The sequence below is a fragment of the Stigmatopora nigra genome, chromosome 22 (genome assembly GCF_051989575.1).
Source record: "Stigmatopora nigra isolate UIUO_SnigA chromosome 22, RoL_Snig_1.1, whole genome shotgun sequence".
NCBI lineage: Eukaryota > Metazoa > Chordata > Actinopteri > Syngnathiformes > Syngnathidae > Stigmatopora > Stigmatopora nigra.
This window is the reverse complement of record NC_135529.1, coordinates 8,254,184-8,277,332: the sequence shown is the minus strand read 5'-3', so window position 1 is coordinate 8,277,332 and position 23,149 is coordinate 8,254,184. Positions and strand designations below refer to the sequence as shown.

General features: G+C 37.8%; 1 long non-coding RNA gene across 1 annotated transcript in view; it reads right to left on the bottom strand.

Annotated features, from left to right (window-relative positions):
• Positions 1 to 23,149, bottom strand: part of LOC144180918 (uncharacterized) — a 32,482-nt gene that overhangs the window by 1,111 nt on the left and 8,222 nt on the right. The window contains exon 2 of the long non-coding RNA XR_013324565.1: positions 7,102 to 7,166. This is a non-coding gene — a long non-coding RNA (uncharacterized LOC144180918). The remainder of the gene's footprint in view (positions 1 to 7,101; positions 7,167 to 23,149) is intronic.

The window sequence follows — 23,149 nt, the reverse complement described above, 5'->3', positions numbered from 1 at the left end:
GGCCCGCTACGGGTCTAAAATGCAAATAAAATGTAAATAGGAGTGATGCAAAATGAGCTGCAATTGGTAATGATAGATGTGCAATTTACTTAAACTGGCTGTGGATGCTCACTTTTCAGTGCCATTGACAGAAAATGAAAAAATACGATACATGTTGCATGCACTGTGGATGTTAGGATACATATTTTAAATTAATTTCACTTCATAAGAGTCAAAGGATAAGAAATATATTTTCTAGAGGAAAATATTGCCAGGAAACAGCTAGTGTTGACAGTAAATTTTTTTTTAGCTAGGTCTATAATGTCTTCGGTGTATTGTCATATGTATGTATACATGTACATCTATGTGTATGTATGTACATGTATATGTATGTGTATGTATGTACATGTATATGTATGTGTATGCATATATATATATATATATATATATATATATATATATATATATATATATATATATATATATATATATATATATATATATATATATATATATATATATATATATATATATATATATATATATATATATATATATATATATATATATATATATATATATATATATCAGCAACAAGCTTATTTATTTAGATATGTATATATATATTATATTTTATTAACTTATTGATGTCTAAAAAGTATTTTGCTGTCTGTATTCTCACCCTCTTGCTACTGCAAACAAGAAATTTCCTAAATACGGGATGAAATAAAGTTCTAATCTAATCTAATCGAACATCTTTTGAAAACAAAAATGAATCTTGGTGGAGCATAACAATGACCTATATGGCAAAATAGCATTTATATTGATTTATTTTTATGCCCCTCAAATCAAAACACAGTAACTATTGCCTGAACAACACATTAAAACTGATTTCTCAATCTCACGGCAATTAAAAACAAAATCTATTTAACTTTTAATAGGTCTTAATAATAGTTCTTAACAACTCTGCCAACTCTGAAAGTCAAAGGTGTGCCTAATCTGTCCTTCTGGCAATTCTGTATTGAAAGGAAGAAAAACAAAACATGCCACGCTATGAAAAAAAGTACAATCATAAAAATTAAGTAGTTAACAAAGCCTCACTTGGAGCATTCCGCAAAATAATATCGTAATCTCCCTCTGACGTTCTGAGAAAGAAAGTATTTTGTAACCTTTTCCAGTAGGTTTTAAGTCTACATTTTATTCTTCAAATACTCTGTTTCAACCAGACCAAATTGAGTGAATGTTCGTGCGTGCGTCATGTCAGACGCAATTAGTTACTGAAAAGGTTACAGTGAACTTGGTGTATGTCCCTGATGCAACCCTTCTACCCGGCCTGCTTGGTTGGTTGACATTTGTTTGAAGTTCTCTGCCAAAGCCATCATCTGTGTTTACTCTGTACTGGCATGTTTGGAAAAACGTTTCAATAGCAATTATCTAGCAATCCCCCAAAAATGACAGATGAATTAAGAAAAATAGTTGCCGAGTTGATGAGCCATGACGTCTGATGAGATGGCTTGAGTTCCTTCCAAGCCTAACAGCGAACGAAAAGTAGCCAGAAGCAATTCATTCCAGCTTTTGGGGTAACAAAATCATCTATCTCAATTCATATTTTCCAATGTTATTCCTTGTGAGCCATGCTACAAATTTAAAAGTCAAAATACATACATGTAAACGAGTGCCTTATCAATTTATTTTGTAATTTCACCACTTTTAAAGTGGAAAAAAATGAATATTTTTTTAAAAGATTCTTATGCTATTGCTAATCAATGAGGATGCATTCTACTGCAAAAAATATGAAGATTAAAGCAGTTCTAGATGTAATATCTCAGTTCTGTCATCAGCAGTTTCCATATTTTAGCTCACAGGTTAGCAAAGAGCCAGATGCACTCATCAAAAGAGCCACATGTGGCTCCTGAGCCATAGGTTCCCTACCCCTGATCTAGCCATTGAAACGTGGGAGACCGATTGAAAATAGAAGCAAAAGAGCAGTTCTAGATGTAATATCTCAGTTCTGTCATCAGCAGTTTCCATATTTTAGCTCACAGGTTAGCAAAGAGCCAGATACACTCATCAAAAGAGCCACATGTGGCTCCTGAGCCATAGGTTCCCTACCCCTGATCTAGCCATTGAAACGTGGGAGACCGATTGAAAATAGAAGCAAAAGAGCAGTTCTAGATGTAATATCTCAGTTCTGTCATCAGCAGTTTCCATATTTTAGCTCACAGGTTAGCAAAGAGCCAGATACACTCATCAAAAGAGCCACATGTGACTCCCGAGCCATAGGTTCCCTACCCCTGATCTAGCCAATGAAACGCGGGAGACTGGTGGAAAATAGAAACATAAAAAAAACGAACAAAAACAACTACAACAAAAAGTCTGATGTATTGAAATGGCAGAATAAAGAAAGGAGCCAACATTTGACAAATGACTTTGAAGACTTTTGACTGTCAAGCTGTTAATTTATGACTGTGCAAACTTGCAAGTGTTTACCTTGGAAGTCTAACACAGAGTCTCACAGCTCTCGGAGGTGACTGCAAAAAGAAATATGGAGGCAGCTGGGCTATTTATTTATTTATTCCCTTGCCTGGCTCTTTCACGGCTCTATTTGTTTTAATCCTCATGAGTGTTGTAGGAGAAACCGATTCCTGTTCACATTAATAAAAATAATATTTTGCAGAGGGAGGTCTAATGGTCAAAATGTCACATGTATGAGTCTTTCTTTTTCCGAGCCACAGACATAACTCAACAAGCTGCTCTTATATTTGCTTCCCTCCCTCCCTCCTTCCCTCCATCCCGGCTGCCAAGGACAAAGCTTTTTTTAGTTAGTCCTACCTTTGACTCACTGGTGGAATATATAGAGCTGAAATGACAACAGCAACAAATTAACTACACTGCCAGGTAGAAAGTGCTTGTTCACTTTCACAGTCTAATGCGATCCATGAGAAAAAAAATGTATCAAATAATAACAGTGTTATTGCAGAATTGGAGGACATTTTGGGTTAGAAAATAAGTGCTTAGTTACAGATTGGTAGTAATATTTTTAATTTTTTTTTCCCGGCACTTATTCGGTATAATCAGAGTAAAATTTGTGGGTAACAGGGAGGCATAACTGTACTAAAGTTAGCTAGAAACTAGCTTTTTAGCTAGGTAATAGATAAAATATACATGGAAAAATAAAGTTATGGTAATACGAATTGTTTTAGTTGGTCTAACTATGAGTACATTGACTTAGAAGCTCTATGTTTGAATCATATTGATGTGGATTATTTTAAATTTGAAGAGTTGAATGTGAAATGGTCTCTAATTCATGTTGAATCAAGTAATAACACCATTTTTAATGGAATAGTTGTAGTTTGCAGCAATGATGTAGAAATGCACCGCATAAAAATGCCTTTGAAATCTTAAAAACACATTGTGATTTAGCCAAATTAAATTTTTTTGCAGATAGACAACTTGTCTTTCATTAAAAACCCAATCTACAGCTTTAGTGGGGGAATGAATCCACAAATAACACCTAAAATACTCTTGAAATAAAGTACCACATACAATGGAATCTTTAAAATACTCTATCTGACACACAGGGGTCAAATAAATTCCATCCAAACAAGTATTTTTTGTACCCTTTTTACCGCACGCCAAAGCAACTGGTGACCCAACACAATATAAAATAAGAACACCTCAATCGCCAATGAGAAATGTCTAGAATTTTCTTGCCCGTGATTTATAACGCTAAACAACAATGGGCCACGGAAACGGTTTGTCACATGAAGTAATTTACAAGTACTTTTTGTATTCTTCATTGGTGACAAAAAGGAAAGCCAAGATAAACGTCTTTATCTAGCTGCTTAGCTCAGGTTATGGCACTAGCCCTTTTCCTCCTATTCTCCGCGGGATGGCTCCCCTTCTGAAGCATTTGACTGAAAACATGTGCTCTTTAATCACCCGGGTGACAGTCCCCTACCTACCCTGCATTTGTGCCTCTGCCCCTTTGCAACAATAAAGGCAGGGTCATGCTCAGTGTCAGCTCCAGGCGTAGGGCTTTAGAAGGAGGGAGTCAAAGACTTAAAAAGACAGACAGCAAGAATGTAAAGACTGATACGCTTGATAATACCAATGAATTGCACGTTAAGATTCCCCACCAAAGCCAGAATGTGTGCGTTTTCTGCATTTTTATGTGCAATTGTTCCATCTCGACGAGACTGATGAGATCCAGTGACCTTTTTAACTCTGAGGACTTCTGTTTGTCTGCTTGATTGACAAAGGAATGAAGAGCTGATAGACTCCATGTTTGAAGCTACTTTTCTGTAAAAATTAAGTGTTTAAATTTAAGAGATGAAATCGAATCAACAGGTGTCAGCCTGTTTCTCTATATTCGTATTTTAGCATGTAAGGGCATGCCATATGTGTGTATAACTTTGAGTGTGTGTTTGTTTCGGAATTCTTGAGGAGTTCATGGTGAGGCCAGGCCCCATGGCGCAATGCGGGGGGAGAGGCCATTAATTACATAGCGGTGACACTGGGACAGCCGGGGCCTGTAATTGATGCCTCCTTTGCGGCAAGGAGAGGGAAGGGGTCATGGTGTAGACCGAACCAAAAAAAAATGGAGGAATTAGAGGTAGAAGAAAAGAATTAAATCCAAAAACATGCACTTTCAAGAAATGCCAGACTTTACGCGTTTACGTATCAAATGAGGTGCGACGTCAATACGGTTCTGGGAAAAAGTTATAGGAACGCCAAATTTTGTAGGCAAAAAAACAACCAAAAAAAAGGCTTTAACCACTTGGAAGGCAGTGTAATTTTTTTATGATGGTTATAAGTCAAAATGAATTAGACGGCATGAGAGCAACAGCATCTGCAGCTGTGTATGACTAATGTTTGAATCAAAAAGGAAAAGCCGCACTTGTGGCAGGTGTGGCTTTGGCAGCGGTTTTGCTGCTCCGAGCGATGGGCTTTTTGTCTATACTTTAAATTCCATCACTTAAAGCTAATGGATAATCACACGCACATTATCGCTTATGACACACTCGGCGGGTGGAACATCTGTTCAAATATTCTCTTGTGACTGATGGGGTTGTTCACTGACCTGTTGAGGGCATTTTATCATGCGGAGTGACGTTTGGAACGTTTCAACTACCTCCACGACCTTATTGTCTCTCTTGGTATTTTCAGATAGTTTTACTACAGTGCTATGTGCATTACACTAATGTCAAAATACATTTGTGGTTTATTGTGGAGTAAAACTGAGATTAGGCTCGTAATTCAAACTAATGAAAGACAAATGTATCTTATGAATGCTTGTCTGTATTGTCATAAACTTGGGCTGTTAAAGTAGTTAAAGCTTTAACTTTAAGGCATTGACATGTTTATTGATCATGCTAAAATTCTGAAGAATTTGTCGGTTTGTCAGTCTGTAAAAGGAGGGAGGGTCCATGTTGGCCAGTGAAAGAATGAGTTGATGTCAAGTTGTTAGAAATTGGTATTTAAAAAAAAAAACTATATTAAAGGGGCTGTTTTCTCATTGTATGGGGCTAGGTTAAAATAAAAAAAAAAAATAAATAATATCGTATATGTTACTGGTTTCAATGTGGCGGCCCGGGGGCCATATCTGGCCCGCCGCATCATTTTGTGCGGCCCGAGTAAGTAAATTATTGAGTGCCAACTTTCTGTTATAGGATCAAATTTAAATGAAGATTATAGATGTATATTATAGATTTCCTGATTTTTTTACCCTTTTTAAATCAATAATTGCTATCTTTTAAATTATTTTTTAGTGTTTTTAAGTCAAAAAGTATTTTCTGAAATCTAAAAATATATAAAAATATTTTGGGTTTTCCACTTTAATATTGAATAGAATTTTTAAAAAATTGTTTACTTTTGAAATGATAAACAAATGATCATTAGATGTTTTTCCTTACTTAGACAAAAAGGTCAAATAAACAGTTTGATATCTATAAAAAAAACTGAACATTTACGGCTTTTAATCCAGTTCTTTTAACCCCTTTTTATAAAAATAAATAAATCTAAATATTAAATCTAAAATGGTCCGGCCCACATGAAATGAAGTTGATATATATACTATATCAGACCCCCCTAATCTTGCCTCATATTTGAATTAATTGTGAATGAGCTCTATTCCTATCTGGCTACCCTCCTTTAAATAATAAATATGTTGGGTTGAGCCTTATGATAAGGTTTTTCTCACTTGACATCATGATGCAACCATCTGATTTTCTAGATGTTGTCCAAAAGATCCACAATTCTTGAGCAGAAGCAGCAGTGAGATGGAGAGGAAGCCCTACTGTCAGTTGAGGAAGAGCGATGGGCTGCCAAACAGATGGACTCCCCCTTGTCAGGGTCCTTTCACTTCCTGTGGTTGTCCTTTGATCTGCCTGATGACTAATGACTATCCCGTCAAGCACAAGGCAGGCAGACAGCGATCCCTACTATGTATGTGTTTGTGTATGTATGAGAGAGAGGCTTTTACATGCGGCACAGGGGGGGCCCTTTGGGGTCTCCACCCAACCCGGTTAGCTATCCTGCAGGAGGAGAGGTGTCTGAGGAGACAGGGGTGATTGAGAGAGGTCGGAGAGGGAGGTCAGACGCAGGGCAACAGAAGACCTGGTAAGCCACACACTGTGACAGTACACAGATAGCGTACGTGACCTCTCGGGGTGAACGGAGATCTATTAAAGATGTAAATGACGCTGGAACTCAGTAGAATGTCAGGAAGCAAAAAGATTATTGTTTGGGAAAGAATACTGATGGCTCTCAGATCGGGGAAATGTTATATGGTCAGGTTTGTTCACCATGGCTTGGGAGTTTTTCTCATTGACTGTCCACGCAAGGATAGTTAGTATGAGTTAAATATTATTATTGGTCACTTTTGAGTGTTACTTGTGCCCCTAACCTTGGTGTAGTTCTAGTTTAATTTATTGGATTTAAAGGAATCCGTTTTTTTAACATTGGATACATGTATATTATGAAAAACCTCAGAAAAAGTACAATAACATTCCTAAAAATACTAATTTACGCATTTCATTTTTCTTATAAATGACCAAAAACAGTCAATTGCCCATAGGTTAAATTCATTAGGTGGAAAAAAATTAAAAAAAGATAACTTACCCCAAATATTCATTCCCTCGATAAGAGTTGAAGATTTTAGCGGTCCATTGTAGCAAAGACTGTCCCTGCAAGGACAAGAAAAACATGTTAACCGCTATAAAAGACCCATGCTTTGACTTGACCTCTGCATACCCTCCCAGGTCAAACAGATTGGACATCTATCACCGTAAATGGCAGTTTTTTGGCGGTGCGACAAGCTCGATTGTCAATTTGCAATCATTTTAAAATCCATATTTATGAGAAAAACTACATCCATGGTAATGAAACATAACATAATAAAATATAAAGAAACCATTAGGCATTATTTAGCAATGAGAATGAAAACTTTCAACGAGAACTGAGAACTTTCAATGAGAACTTTCAATGAGAACTTTCAATGAGAACTTTCAATGAGAACTTTCAATGAGAACTTTCAATGAGAACTTTCAATGAGAACTTTCAATGAGAACTTTCAATGAGAACTTTCCAATGAGAACTTTTCAATGAGAACTTTCAATGAGAACTTTTCAATGAGAACTTTCAATGATAACTTTCCAATGAGAACTTTTAGTGAGAACTTTCATGAGAAATTTCAGTGAGAATTTCAATGAGAACTTTTCCACCGCTTCCCTTCAAAACACATCTATGCTTTTTCGTGCTGTTATTTTTTTTCCTTGCACCTTACATGACATCTCGCAAAGAAAGTTATGTTTTCACGGTGACGGTACAACACTGCGCCCCCGTTACAGAAGTCCTTGGACGATGGAAAGTGAAATCAAATGAGAACCAGGTGTGTAAAGAATGAGAATAAAGCAACAAACATAAGAGTGGGAGGCAGGCGAGAGCTGACCTAAGCAAAAGGTGAGCAGGTCACTCGGGGGTCAGTGGCGACGAGGGGGGGTTTGTTAAAGGTGAGAAGGTGAAGGGAAGGTAGAAGACGAGGGGGGTGTTAGTTTAAACAGGTCAACGCTCAGTTAAGTCGACAGGGTAAGTGACCCCTAGCTAGCTTTTGATTGGATGACCGTTTTATACAGTCAACCAGGCGCTTTCACTTTGGCGCGATTGCGTGTTTCACGCGAATTTCATCGGCGTGGAACCCAATGAGTGACAGTGGTGCCTTGGTGGGATGTCTTTATCTGGCCAATTACAGCAGCCGGGCCTTTTGTTGCCAGAATGCCAGCCCTTGGGAGAGATCACACGCGCTGTCAGTCAGAGGTGCCTTCCCGCAGAGACGCCGAGTGATTGACAAGCACGCCGATTGACACTTTGCTACTTGGGCTGTGTGGAGTGGAAATGATGGCGCCTGCTATTTCAGCGTGGGGTTAATGAACAAAGAGATTTCATTTCCTCATTTTTTTTTTCAAAGGCCGCAAATTGTCTTTTACAGGCAGACGGAAAAGAAATAAGACATTGAAAAAATTTAAAATACAAAAAAATGGGAGGAGGGGGATCTTGGTCTATTTAGGAATAAGAGGACATTTTATGTGAGAATTTTTTAAATGAGGCAAAAAATGTAAAGAGTAGAGGCTTATTTTTCAAAACCTTTGAAGCTGAAATGTACCGTATTATATGGAGTATAAGTCAAACCTGTTTTCCTAGTTTGACAGGGCCTGTGTCTAAAATTAAAGTATTTTTTCTCTCTTTGGTGACCGACAACCTGTTATGATGTTGCTTTTTTTAGGCTATAGTTATCAGAAACAACTGTTATGCCGGTTGTACTCCATTTTCTTAATGTTGCTTTAAATTCTGTTTGTTCTTGGTTTCAACTAAAACTAAAAAATCCCTCCCAAAAATGCGACTTATACTCCAGTGCGACTTTAACATTTGTTTTTCTCTCTTTAATGCATATTTAGCTGGTAAGATTTACACTCAAGTGCGTCTTATAAAACGAAAAAATACGATCTTCCCATTGTGTAATGACCTTAGCACTATTGTTGTTAAGTCACAACCCCTCTTGTTAATTTTAAATGTGTTTTCTCGATAGTCTACCCAAATAAATACTGCTGACCCAACCATTTCAATAGAAAAATAATAGACGTCAAGTTTCAATGACCACTTTACTACACCGGGATTTTTTCCAAATAAAAAAAACCAACAACAACACACCTTTTGACATTCAAATCAATAAAGCCAAGCTGCAATTTGTCCTGGGGACTCCAGTGAACTTTTAACACTGACAACTGTGCTTTGAAGAATGCAAATATGATCCACCCCTCTTAAAACGTTTATGGGGAAGGCAGCGGCAACGACGGCAGCAGCAGCAGTGGCGCGTCTAAACACTTGCAGATGATTTATCACCCTCAGGATCCTTCGGCCTGGGTTAAAAGCAGATGAGGAGCAAACTGGTCTGGATCAAAGGTAAACACAAATAAATCTGCTGAAAGGAGAGGGAGAGAAGTGGGCAATGGGCCTGGAAGGATGTGGAAATAGGAGGGAGGGAGAGAGGGAGGCGGAGGCAAAGAGGGGAGTGCTACTCCCTTGATTTATGGCCCTTTTGGTATTTAAATCACACACGTACAACACAAGCCTTCTTGTGAAACTTTGTTGCTGCTTTCGTTTAACCCCTGGCTGGCACGGGTGTCAAACCTAAGGAGAGAGGGGTCAGATGTGGCCCGCCAAGTCAGTTTGGGTGGCCCGGAAAAGTTAATCCGGCACGTGGTTTTTGGTCAAGAAAAAATTCTGATGCTATTTCTGATGTCCACATGAAAGATTGGGGACGACTGAAGTATTTTTGTTTAAAATAAAATAATTTAATAAATAAATTTTATAAAATAATTTAAAAAACATTAATTTGTAAATTACTAAGAAAAATACATAGAAATTTGAATTTATTTGGGAAATAAAATCTGTAAATATCACCAAGTTGTCGCTTTTTTAATTTAAAAAATAAGTATTTACAGCATTTAAGGTAAATGCAGAAAAAAATCTCTTTTATTTGTAAATTACTTTGAAAAATACTTAGAAATTAGAAACTTTTTAGTAAAAAAATGTTCAAAATTAAATTCTGACACTATCACCTAGTTGTCTCTTTTTATATAAAAAATATGTAGAAAATGTAAGGTAAATACTGAAAAAATCTATTAAGATAAGTACATGAAATAAGAAAAAAAGTGAAGAAAAAAATGTGAATACTATGTGAAATGTGAAAGCATATTCAACAAATTTTTCTGCAGTATATAGGTCAAGAAATGGTCAAAATAGTTCTACTCGGCAACCATAATGGCCCCTCCAAAGGAAATCCAAATTACGATATGTGGCACGCGTCAAAGATGAGTTTGACACCTCTGGTCTAAAAGGCTTACTTTTGCAACGGTGCCATTTTGGAAGCAGGCAGGGGGGGGGGGGGGGGGGTTCTTAGGTTTAAAGGGCGTCAAAATGATGTAACGAGGGCCCGGCCATGAAAGGCTGGCTATGTTTCATTTTCCAAGAAGTGTGAAAGAACAGGAGGAAGGAAAGAGACGTCTGGAAGGCAAAGAGCGAGCAATATGTGAGTGTTGAGAGAGCAGAGAAAGGCTGGGGAGGGGAGGAAAGAAGGCACGCCAAGGCTTCAGGTTTGATGTGGGCGTTTTTTTGACAGCTATAATTCTCCAGCCTACAGAATTTCATCAACACAAGTTGTGTTAAAGCTGTGCCGCAGGGCTGCGGCCCTTTCAAGTCCCAAGCTCTGACAGGTAGATTTATTAGTCCTGAAATTTGTACAGATCAGGCATCACTCATGGCAAACTGTCAAAGTGTCAAGGCTGCAATGTTCCTGCAGGGGCCCTTTTTTTCTATTTTTTTTTTTGCTTTTTTTGGGGGGGGGGGTGCTTTTTTCGATGCCTTTTTTTTTTGCAGGGACACAAGGTTCTCACCACAAATCCAGCATGAAACATTATCGCTGTGCGAGCCAGAATGTGAGCAAGAAAATTCAGATCCCACTTAAGTCATCCTATCCAAACATTTTTGACATCAAGAGGAAATAAAGAGTGACATAAATCACTGAGAAGTACATTTGTCAAAGATTAGTACAGGGGGGGAGAAAAAAATGAAGTAAAATCAGGAGTTTTTTGTCAACTTGAGCTCTGCTTTGATTTTTTTAAACAGAATTTGCTAGGTGTAAAACTATGTTGTTGCATAGAGCTGCTATAATCATTAAAAATTGCAAAATGAATACAAAAAAAATATGGTCATGCACCACTGGTGTCAAACTAAAGGCACAGGGGCTAATTAGGGCCGACCATATCATTCTTTTGGCCCACAAAAAACAGTTATGTGCTTCTAATTTAATATAATTTAATAAAAAAAGTAAGAACTATGATAGAAATTTGATGGAGAATAAAATCAGGCATACATATTACTAATAAAAAAAGTTTTGTACTCTACTTTTGTCATTTCACAGTTTCTTTCCCTTAAAAAATAGAGTGAAAATGTAAAAAAAATAAAAATAATACATTTAAATACAGTAAAGTTACTTCCTGTCATCCCCTTTGAACTATTTTAGGGACAGTGTCCCATAAGTAAGCTGGTTCTTCTCCAAAGGGGGAGGAGAGAGAGAGAGATCATAAATCAGGCAAAGGTGCCGAGTGATAGACGGAAAAGGGTGGAGAATGAGGCGGTAAACACAGGGCATGAGCAGGTTAACTTCACACGATGAGATTTATGAGCCGCTGCAAGGTGGTGCTTCTCATCAGGATGGTCCCACCCACTGAGGTTTGGGTAAAAAAAAAGGAGAAGGCCAAAGATTGGAGCAGGTTGGAGGACAAGCAAGGGAATGGATTGGGATCTCCTGACTGCCTGACATCTGGTTTTGATATTTCAGAGTTCATTACTCTTATTGGGGCTGTCCAAAGATAAATCGATCATCTCCCAGAGAACACAAACTGTTTGAAAAATGAAAGGAAATGAGGTGATGCATTGCCTGATGCTAAAATAAATCATTATGACATGATTAAAATCATATGATCTATTGATAGGAGTGAGTGTGTCTGGTTATCGTGTGGTGATACATGGTACTACATGCATAAGGTGTTTTTGAATGGATTGTGATGAAATAAAAGATGTATTTTGATCGATACACGTTTGACATGTGGCTTCTAGGTGCTTTTCATTGAGAGTGAATATTTTTACATGCGGATTTGTTCTAAATTTTCAATTAAATGCGGAAAGTTATCACTGCTAGTTAATTAAAAAAACGTTTTTTTAATATTGCAACCTACTTTTAGCTTGATAGCTAATGACAAAAAACCACTAACTCGCTTTCATGACATTTGAGAAAACAAGTCGTTCTACGAAATGCACTCTCAATTTGCGGTTTACCGTTTACAGCATTTTAATCACATACTCAGAAGTTGAAGACTATTGCAAGTGAAGTACATAAAACAAAAGGATTATGTGGAGGATTGAGTTAAAAAAAATAAAATAAAAAAACAATGACTGGAAACCAAACTGGTGTCTGTCAACGAATGGAAAAAAAAATAAAAGGTAAGATGAAAGAAGCAGTCAAGGGAGTGATGATATATCTCTTCTAAGCCTGGGGCAAACCCAAGCACATGCATACCCACACATAACCTGCACGCCAACACACAACCTCTGACAGAGTTTTAATAAAACCTGTCCGACACCCACTCTTTTGCTAAGGTGTGAGTGATGGCCTCCATAGATTCCAGGCTTGAGTTGTGTACTAAAAACACACATACACAGGTGAAAACACACCCCAACTGACAAAGAAAGGAAAGAGTGATACTTATGAGTCATGTTGTCGGGTTGCTTTATGTGTGTGTGTGTGACGGTGGAAGTTTGACCATATTTGGGCGTGCCTATGGTGAAGTGCACCGGGAAGTATCAAATAGGATTTTATAGCTTTTTTAAAAAAAAATAATTAAAATAATTGCACAAACACAAAAGGGCACTACTTACGAATGAAGGAAAAAAATGTGATGAAGGGAAAAGTAGAAATTTTAATAAATAACTCATGCAAATGCCAAAAAAATGACATTTTTACAAGTTTTATATAAAATATTTAGTAGCAATATTGCCAGAAAAATTCTCAGTTGTAATAAAGTTCATTTAAAGTCATTGAAAGGTTAAATTAACTATTTTATGCCATTAGTTATACCCATTAACAACACAGTTTTATATAAGATTGAGCATTAATGACACTGCGAGGAATATGGAATACTCGTCTTTGATTGGTTAAAAAAGGACCCCACTGAGACAATGTCTGCCCCCATGTTGCGTGATAAATTCTGGGAAATATTAGTTTTAATTGACATTTTTCTCGACTAGTACACATCAGAAAAATGATCTTTTTTTTAATTTATGAGACAAAATTCTGTCTATCCTTTTAATCATTTTTGGGGATCTGCTTACTCTTCCTGCTTATTTAGAATTTTTAATTATGTTTTGATTAAATGAGTCAACATTATACTGGGAAGGCACAAAATATGAATTCTTTGTCTTTGTTGGAAAACCTCCAAAATGTAATTATCTGAGAATCAAATTGATGTTTTTGTTAAGTAGAGATCAAAAGAGCCCAAATATCCATAAATGAAGTCAGGCTACTTGATACAAATCCTGTCTTGCTCAACAAATCAAGTGTGTGTGTTTCTGTAGTCACAAATGGATGAAGCAAACCAGCAGACATTGAGCAAAAGCCTGTGTGTATACTGCAAATGCGTGTGTACTTTTTGTGTACAAACTGTCATCAAGATAAAGAGCCCGCAGAGCTTTTGTTGTGATTTTTGCTGTCAAAATCATTTGTTTAGTACTGGCATATTTCCAGAAAGCGGGGATCAGGTCCTATAGGCAATACACAGGCTGTCACAGAGTCAGCAAAAATCTGTATCAGCTCAATTCTACAAGGCACCTAGCATGCACAAAATACACTTACGTCTATCGCTTTAAAAATGAGAGAAAATACTTTTTTTTCAGGAACTACATTCTGTAAATACACAAAATGATGTAGAAAACACAGCACATTTGGTAAGCCTCATCCCTCAAAGTCTATCAAATCTGACTTTACCCACTGTAACTGTAACTCTACATTTTAAGGGGATGTGAGGGTGTCTAGTCATTGGCTGCAGATGAATTAGTCAAAAACATCTGTAACTTTGAGCTAAATCGTCCCTTAAATTGGAGCAAGTATGATTTTAGTCAATAAACATGTAGTTTCTAATGTAGGGTAAGAATATCTTCATCTTGAAAATAAAAACCTCCCCAAAAGATACTTTTTTTTAGAGTTTATTTGAAAAAAAACACTAGGAAAATTGATTCTATGAAAAGCGTTTTGGATTTGTTTTTTGTTTTTTTTGGTACTTGGAACGAATGATTGTTTTCCCCTCTTTTTTGCTATTCATCCTCATTTTACCATGACCGGTGAAGTGGAACAAAATGTCAGGTCGGCCTAGTCCCTGTTTGCAGGAATGCACGTGTTAGATAGAATTTGATGCATTCCCAAAGGAAGTACTGATGACCGATAGGTGAAAAGATCCAAGGATGACCAACGGCAAGCACCAACTGTGATTCATCACAATTTCCTGCTTTTCAAAGACAGGAAAATTGTCTGTTTTTGTTTCCTGTGCATCTATCAGTAGGTTCAAATGCCTTTTTTTAAACTTCCTTTTGCAATCACGAATGACCTTCCATAAAATATCACTTAAATTTACTAGATAAGGATGCAGTCATTGAGTATTGTTCAATGTCATTGCACCATAAAAATGATTTATTTATTCTTTTGATACACGGCCTTTAAATACTCATACAATGGCTTATGATTTCATAAAATCTAAACTTTTCCCGTTTTTTCACCAGCTAATAGTTGGGAAAACGACTATTTTGGCCAATGGAAATGCTGAGTAAACAGCTACTTGTGCTTCGGTTTATTTATTCTTATGATACACGGCCTTTAAATACTCATACAATGGCTTATGGCACATCATTTCACAAAATATCCATTTTAAAAGTTTTTCACCAGCTAAAAGTTGGGAAAACGACTATTTTGGCCAATAGAAATAATGAGTAAACAGCTAGTTGTACTTCGATTTCCGCTACACTGCATTCCTGAGGTCAATTTTCCCGGCCTGGCGTGGATTCGAGCCCACGTGTGCCGCTACGCTCCCAAAGTGGCTCAGCTGTGCTGCCTGTCACTCAGGGAAAAAAAAGCCTTGATGAAGAGAAGCCATTCTTCCACCTCCCATAACTGTCACCTCCTGTGTTCCCTCTTGGCCCTGACAGCATGGCTGACCCCTCTCCCTCCTGTCAGCACTCAGGTATAATGCGAAGGGTCGCTAAGGTGCATTCCACCCCAGGCAAAACCCTGCAGCTGGCCGTCTTTGGTGAAGGCCGCTGGGTGAGGAGGAAAGGGCCACCTGTCTTAGTTCACAGGTAAATGTACACCGTCGTGATAAAGGAATGACAAGGCCTGAATAACCTATAGTGGTGGTGTCAAACTCAATTTGGTTCGCAGGGATGGGACCACTTCTAGCCCCCGTGCCGTAGGTTTGACTACACTGACCTCAAGACAACCTGGGTTCTCTATAGCTATTTAAATAAGTATCATATTACTGTATATTGACGGAGACACTATCTCAATCAGAAGTTTAGAGTTCGGTCCCTCTTGGTAGTTTTTCCTGATTTTTGTTTGCCAAATATTTTTATTCCGGGTTACACTCAAAAAGAAGGAAAATATAATAAAAACTAAATTTAAAAAAATCTGATTTTTAGTCCATCCAGATTGAAACTAAATGGCTCTTTTGTAGTCTGAAGAGTCACAGAAATCCATATTTTATGGAACGGATAATCATAAGAAACATGCCTTTAGGTTACCCGTAATCAGTGAACTCCTGCCATAGATACAAACAGACAAAAAGATGTCTAATTTCTTTAGAAAAGTTCATATTTTTACACGATTTATAGTTCTAGCTCAGCCCATTCAAAGAAAAAAAATGATTTGTTGCTTTTTTCAAAGCTCACAGTTGCCTAACCTTTCAGTATTTGCATAAACTCTACAGTCAACGTTTATGTATAACGCACACATTTAACAAATCCTTAGGCTAATGTCTCTCCCTATTTAGTGCTTTTTCAAACTGTCAACAATATTTACGTCCCATGAACTCGATTTGACCTGACATACTTCTGATGTTTCCATAGTTTTGCCTTCTAGCATCAAAATGTTGGAGCTAGTAGCAGTGTGGGAACAAATCTATTATTCAGACAATTCTCTGATGTTGACCCACAATTCAATTTTCCCTTTATTTTCAGTATACATTAATATTCTGCATGTAATGTACGATGCATACAGGCTAAAAAAAAAAAAAATGCGGTGTGATTCAATGCAGTGCAAGCGGTAGAAGGGCCGACCCCATTAAAAACAAGAAGGGTTATTGGCCCTTCCGTGGCCTGGGTTGCTGACTCGCGGGATAATTTACTGGCCCTTCATTGCGGCGGAATGTGTTTGTAACCCAACATAATGGAGCCCATCCATTCTGCCTGTCAGGTGACGGAAACATTTTTTCTCAAAACATTCGGGAAGAGAGTACGAGTAACAGAAAAGGGAGTTTGATCAATTATTCTTTTTCGTGTTTGTGGAGTCTATAATTGAAATACTAATACTGGGACAGAGGAGAAAAGGCATGGTGGGAAAGTATTCAGACTTGACAAACAGAGAAGATTATATAAGCAATGGCGGCTGGTCAAAAGAAGGCAATTGGGTGTCAATAAAACTCTATATTAATCTGTTATCGACATATATTTGCTCCTCCTTGACCTCAGTTTCTGCAAGAATATTTTAGAGCAAATATACACTGAGGTAGCCCTACAAATCTGATCCAGTCAATCCATTTTTGGCCATCTGAGGATTAACCAATCAGGAGAAAGAAGCAGGATTCGCAGACATAACCAGCGAGCAACTGTATCTGGTTAGATATAATATCAAAGTGCAAAGTAGCTCCATTTCCCAAGTTTAGTTTGAAATTCAGAACATTTCCTTATTAAAAAACATCATGAAAAGCCTTTTTCGACAGTAAACTCCAACCAAACATTGGTCTTTAGCTAGTTTTCTCAGGTTTGATTAAATTCCACAACACCAAATCGTGACTACTAAGGGCTACAGTCGATGGAATCAAAACCAAACAGTTCACTTTCCACACGAACAAGCACTCACACCTCTCACCGTGAATCTTCCCACCCCTCAATCCAGTTTGCTTAGTGATGCACGCAACACAGAACGATTTTTTACAGTATTTTTTTTTTTTTTTTGGTATCGCAACTCCCCAGCTAAGAAAAAGTACTGCAAGCTGCTTGTTTGTTGTTGGGAAAAAATGTGATGCATCAATGTAACATGTCATTGCCCCAGGTGCTACATTGCATTACAATATTACATCATAGTGAAAAATCTAAGATAGTATAAGTCAAATAGATCTCCTGTTTTTTCACTATTATTTTTCTTAGTCCTACTGTGGAATTGCAAAAATTCCAAAAATGTGCCAGATTTTTTAGTTTATATTCCTACATTTATTGGCTAATGCATATTTCCAGTAAAATATAATAAATTCACAAAGGCTTACCCTTTAAAATTTCCCAAATACGGGATGAATAAAGTTATACAATCCAATCCAAAAGCAGCTATTTGTGAAATTTCAACATTATTTGCAAAGAACACTTGACTTTTTCTGTAACCTAAATGTCTCTACTCTAATAAAATTCTTAACAATGTCAATTGACTTCATTTGAACCACTAAAACGGAAAACAATCATTCTGGAAAACGTTTCGCTTGAAGGACGAGTGTTGACTGGACTACACAATTACAGAAGTTTTTGTTTAAAAAAACCCTCAAATGATTCAACTCCGCCCTTCACAAGATTAAAGCCTCTCTGTGAAAGGAGTTTGGCAAGGTTAGCTAGATCTTACGTGGTCTGGAAAAGCGCTTTAAGCTGCAAAACGAGAAGCCATTTGTGGCTCTCCCCAATCATCAAAGTTAGCCAAGCTTCCCTTAAAAAGACGGTTTGGTGAAGAGAAGAGAAAAAGCACCAAGCTCCAGTTAAGGTTGATGTGAAATCTCTCCATCCTTGGCTTCGATTCACTTCCCCGGCTTTTCAAAGCCAGACCGGGGGAACGTGATGGAAGCAAGCGTATCGTGCTTAACATTATTCAAAGGCCTCAGTGTTGAGTTTGTGTGCCCCCTGAGAATCCCCAGTGCCTCAGGCAGATTTGGAAGGGGGGGGAACTGGTGTGTAGTGCCTCTCTTCTGTTCTGTCACATCGACCTTCACTGATAGCCACAGAGGAGGAAAAAGCTTGGAGGAGGATGTTTCAGTGTAGGGGATAGAAATCAAAACATAGAAATCTGCCTTTATGTGACTTTGAATTCTGCCGTCAGTACGCATGTGGATTGTGATGGCAGAGTATGTCGACTGCCATTTTATTTCATTCCCTATCCTATCCTACCAGTTGTTGTGATCTGGCAGGTTACTCTTGTTAGCGGCACGTCGGGAAAGGAAGTGGCTGAGCCTGTCAATAAAATTTACATTGTCTGTGGAGAGCAATCGGAGTGCGCCAGCTTTATTTATGCTACATTAGGGGATTTGCCTGCACTGCCTTCTTCTGGTTCAATCTATCAGATGGCTGTTTTCCAATTCCGCTTTATTGGAACATGCCCTTGAGAGAGAGCGTGCAATAGCAGAGAGTGTGTTTATCTGTGTGTACAACACTTTTACGACTCTGATGTTTGTGCAGAAGAGGCTGTTGACTCATTTTCTGCCAATGCTAAGGTTGTGCTGAGTAGATACTGTCTTGGTGACAAAAATATGGGAGTTACTTCATTGAGAGACGGGGCGATTACCTTGGTTTATTGTTTGGGGCTGATATGGTGGAAAATACAGACATGAAGCACAGAGGAGCAGCTCTATTTATGAAATATTTAGGTTAGAAATAGCCTCAATGGGAGAATTTGGTCTTGGGATAGGAAAGATATTCCAAGCTACGAAATGCAAAATCTCAAAAAGACCTAAATGCACTTCTGCTATACTGTATTTTGGAGGAAAATATGATTATAGAGTTGATATCCCAACACTTTACTGGCCTCTCATTGCTACGCACTCAACATCAAACAACAACAGGAAACACTATGGTATGTTTGTTATCCGTTAATTATTCACTGTCATTATACTTATTCCACAGGATGTAAAATCAAATCGATCCCACGGAAACCACATGGTATTTTTGCCGTTACTTGCGTTACTACTTCCAAGTTGAAAAACAAGCCAACGATGCCAAGTGAACAGCATTTTCATCATTACTCTTATTCTGGTAATGCAACAAATAAAACAAAGATGTGCACGGCTGCAGTACTGAAATGTTCAGATCTCTGGTCTTATACTCTATGGACTCGTCTCATGATAATCCTCCCATTCCGTTCGAGTCATTGCTCTGCATGCATTTTATTGGATCGCTGTCCCAATAAGTGAGCTAGATGCAAAGTGACGTGGACACCCACATACAGTACGAACACGACAGAATCTTGGTGCACAAACTGCATGGGAGTATTCTGGCAGTGGAACGGCATAATGAACGAGACCGAGGAGCTCATTTTTCACACAGAATGTGAAATTTCTGATCCAGAAATACATGTCAGAGCTTCGGGGCAACAACATGTGCGATTCCAAATGCTGCTCATTAATCATGCTGGGACTAGCAGCAGGAGAAAATGGACCCATATCTGTCTACAGCCTACTTATGAGACTATTATAAGGCAGAAATACAGCTGCTTGACTAGCAGAGTGGTTTGTTTCATAAAGTGACTTTTCCCTTACAAGGACAAAGAGCCTGCAGCACCTGTTGCAATTTACCAAAGGTCGACAGGTCACATGTCGTACAATGCAGGCATCAAATAAACACGATCCAAAAGCTTGCCGCTTGTGGAAGTACACATAAAATAGGTAAAAATGTGCTATACAACCAATACCAGGCATCTATATAGTACTGTATTTGTCATGACCGGACGTTTGGTTGCCGGTCTTTTGGTCCCTTTTGGTTTTTGGATATTAAAAGGTACTTAGATATTAAACAGTACTTAGATATTAAACTCTCTCTCATGAATATAATCTTGAGAGCTGGTTTCAAAAGTAACCTCTCTGTCACCATTTGAGCGGCGACCAAAAGACCGGCGACCAAAAGACCGGCGACCAAAAGACCGGCGACCAAAAGACCGGCGACCAAACGCCCGGCGACCAAACGTCTGGCGACCAAGTACACAGTATTGGCCGTAATGCGGCTTGGGAACAGAATGCCAGAAAACCAGCACGTTTTTCACAATCAAGCCTTACAAAATGGACCTAATTACAGTATAATCCTGGTTCCAAAATGCTTAGGGATTCCTTCCAAAATAAACTACTCTAACTTTGGCTTTGCATGTCAAAAAAGCTGCATTGGGACACCTGGTTTCTCACAAAGTGGGCCGGTACTTGCATCATAAAACGCGGTCTGGCGTCACATTGTCGCCAATGAAAAATGGTATTACTTCCATGAGTGATGGCAATCTAATCACAGACTACAGCTCAGCTCGCACGGTCACATTTTTCATATAAATGAAACAGTGGTCGGAAAATGGAATTCCGTGGAAAGTCACCTTTAATAATTGAATAGTTTTAGAGGTTATTTTTAATTCAAACCTTTGTTTCGCATCATACTTCCATTTCACTTTGGCCTGCACTTTTAATAAGTGCACTCACTGTCATTGTTATGTACAGTCGGTCCATCCCCTGGCCTGGAATTTAGGCCTGAATCCATTTAAGAGCTAAAAAAGACAATAAATGAAGGCAGGGTGTGAGTCGGATTGCTGTGTCAGTGTGCGTAATGACCGTCTAGCACTGCGGCAGAAGGGGAGAAGGAGAGGAGAGGGCTGATAAATTAGACGGGCGTGAACTAAACAGCCCTGCCTACCATTGGGAGTTAAAGCAGGGAAAGCAGAAAGTGCAAGAAGCAGATAGAGTGGAAGGCAAGGGAGATGACTGGCCTGTCGCACTGATGGAGTGGTCGTACTACTCTTGGGTGCATATCCACATTTGCTTTCATTCTTATGTCGGTCAAAAGCTTTAGATGAGTATCTCGTCTTTAAAACTCTACTCAAATGTTATCAGTGGTTCCTTAAAATGTAAATATTTTTCAGACTATAAGCCCCACTAGCCAAACAATGCACAATGCAAAGGGGAACAAACAATAAAATACTTGCACTGGTTTGTAAATCACATTTTTGGGAGGGAAAATATTATCTGGATAAGAAACCGAGAACAAACATACGTCAAAGTAACAATAACAAAATTGAGGAAAGGCTATAGAGGTATCTGTTATCATAACAGTTTTACAAACTACTACAACCTGGAAAAAATAGAACAGGCCTTAAGTTGTGAGAGAAGAAAAATACTTGATTTTTAGTCTTGAGTCGAGCCAAACTATGAAAAAAGTGTGATTTATAATCCAGAAAATACGGCATCCGCTCCTGGATTAACATCTAAATGGACATCTACTGCTGTATACAAACAGCACAGTAAGAGATGAAATGCCATGAACAAGAACAGGCCTTAAGTGGTGAGAGAAGAAAAATATGTAAATAAGTTGCACTTGATTTTTGGTTGCAAGCCCCTCGGCTTGTAATTTATAGTCCAGAAAATACAGCAACCGTTACTGGATTAGCATCTAAATGGACATCTACTGCTGTATACAAACAGTAGAGTAAGACATGATATGTTTTGAACAAGAAAAAGAGAATTAAACTTTCTGATATGTCAAAAGAATCATGAAAAATCTCAACAAAAAGGAAAAATGATAGGTGGAGAGAGACGTTATGTCATGTGGATAGAAAGGTCTGCAAAAAAGGTAAAACCAGGAATTATGATGACCCGTACGTAACACTTGGCTTTACAATGACTATTGAGATCGAGTGAAATGAATGAAGCCTATCAAAACCAATAGGCTGCAATAAAAGTCAAGCACAAGCACTAAACCGCAAGTATACTGTGGCCACCTAAAAAAAACAGGGCAGGGAGTCATAAATTACTGGCATTTTTCTTATTACGCCAAACTATTGTTTGATGCATTAATTCACTTTGTTTTGGGGAATTTTTTTTTTTTTTTTTAATGTTCTTGCTTTAAGACTACCGTTTGTTGTTTGTGTTTCTTGCTCATTAAATGCAAGTGAGGTCATTTTGTGATTGTCATCATTAACACAAATGCAACCATTTTTCTTGTTGTTCTACTTTGTAAATAATATCTATATATTTCATTTTATAGCCATTAATAGCTGGGACTACATATTGGCTGGCGACCAATCCTGGGTGTACTAGACCCAACTATAAGTCATCCACATACCTAATGAGGACAAATGGGAAACAAAATGGATGGCTCAATAGTAGTAGTGTAGTGAAAAATGTGTAATTATACATTGTTTTGGTTTGGTGTGCCTTGTTTACAATATACACGGACATTATGGGGTTTTTTTACATTTTGGAAGATGAAAACGCACCAAAACGTAACTGTAAAAATAAAATATTATGATAGGATGTCCAAATTATGTTCAGAATAAAATAGAAGACGAATAAAATAACCGGCAAATGTTATAACATTGAGAGCCATGTTGTTGTTGTTGTTTTTTAAAATAGTAGCAGTTTTGCGGCTATAGTGACAAACACTGAGGGGGATTATATGTGACGTAAAGGGCACACACAGCAGGAAAATGTGTACGCAAATTTGAATTAGAGCAGGAGATGTACGGAAATGTTGTCATGACAACAGTATGTAGTATTGTTAAATAAAAAAGTTGTGTTAACAAGAGAGCACAAGAAACTGTCAACATTTGTTTCGAATAAACGTGTACGGCAAAGACTTGGGTAGCAATCTCTAACAGGAAATATTTGAAACTGGTTTTCTTCAAGAATTTTGGCAAATGACGTTCCCTGGTGTACATAAAAAAAACGGAATTTTAATGAGAGGAACTGTGCGGAAGTGTTTCAAATGATTTATGAGCAGATTTTTTTTTTAATAAGAAAGCTAATTAAAGGAGCTACTAAAATTGCAAGCACCCAAAACTATTACTAAGATG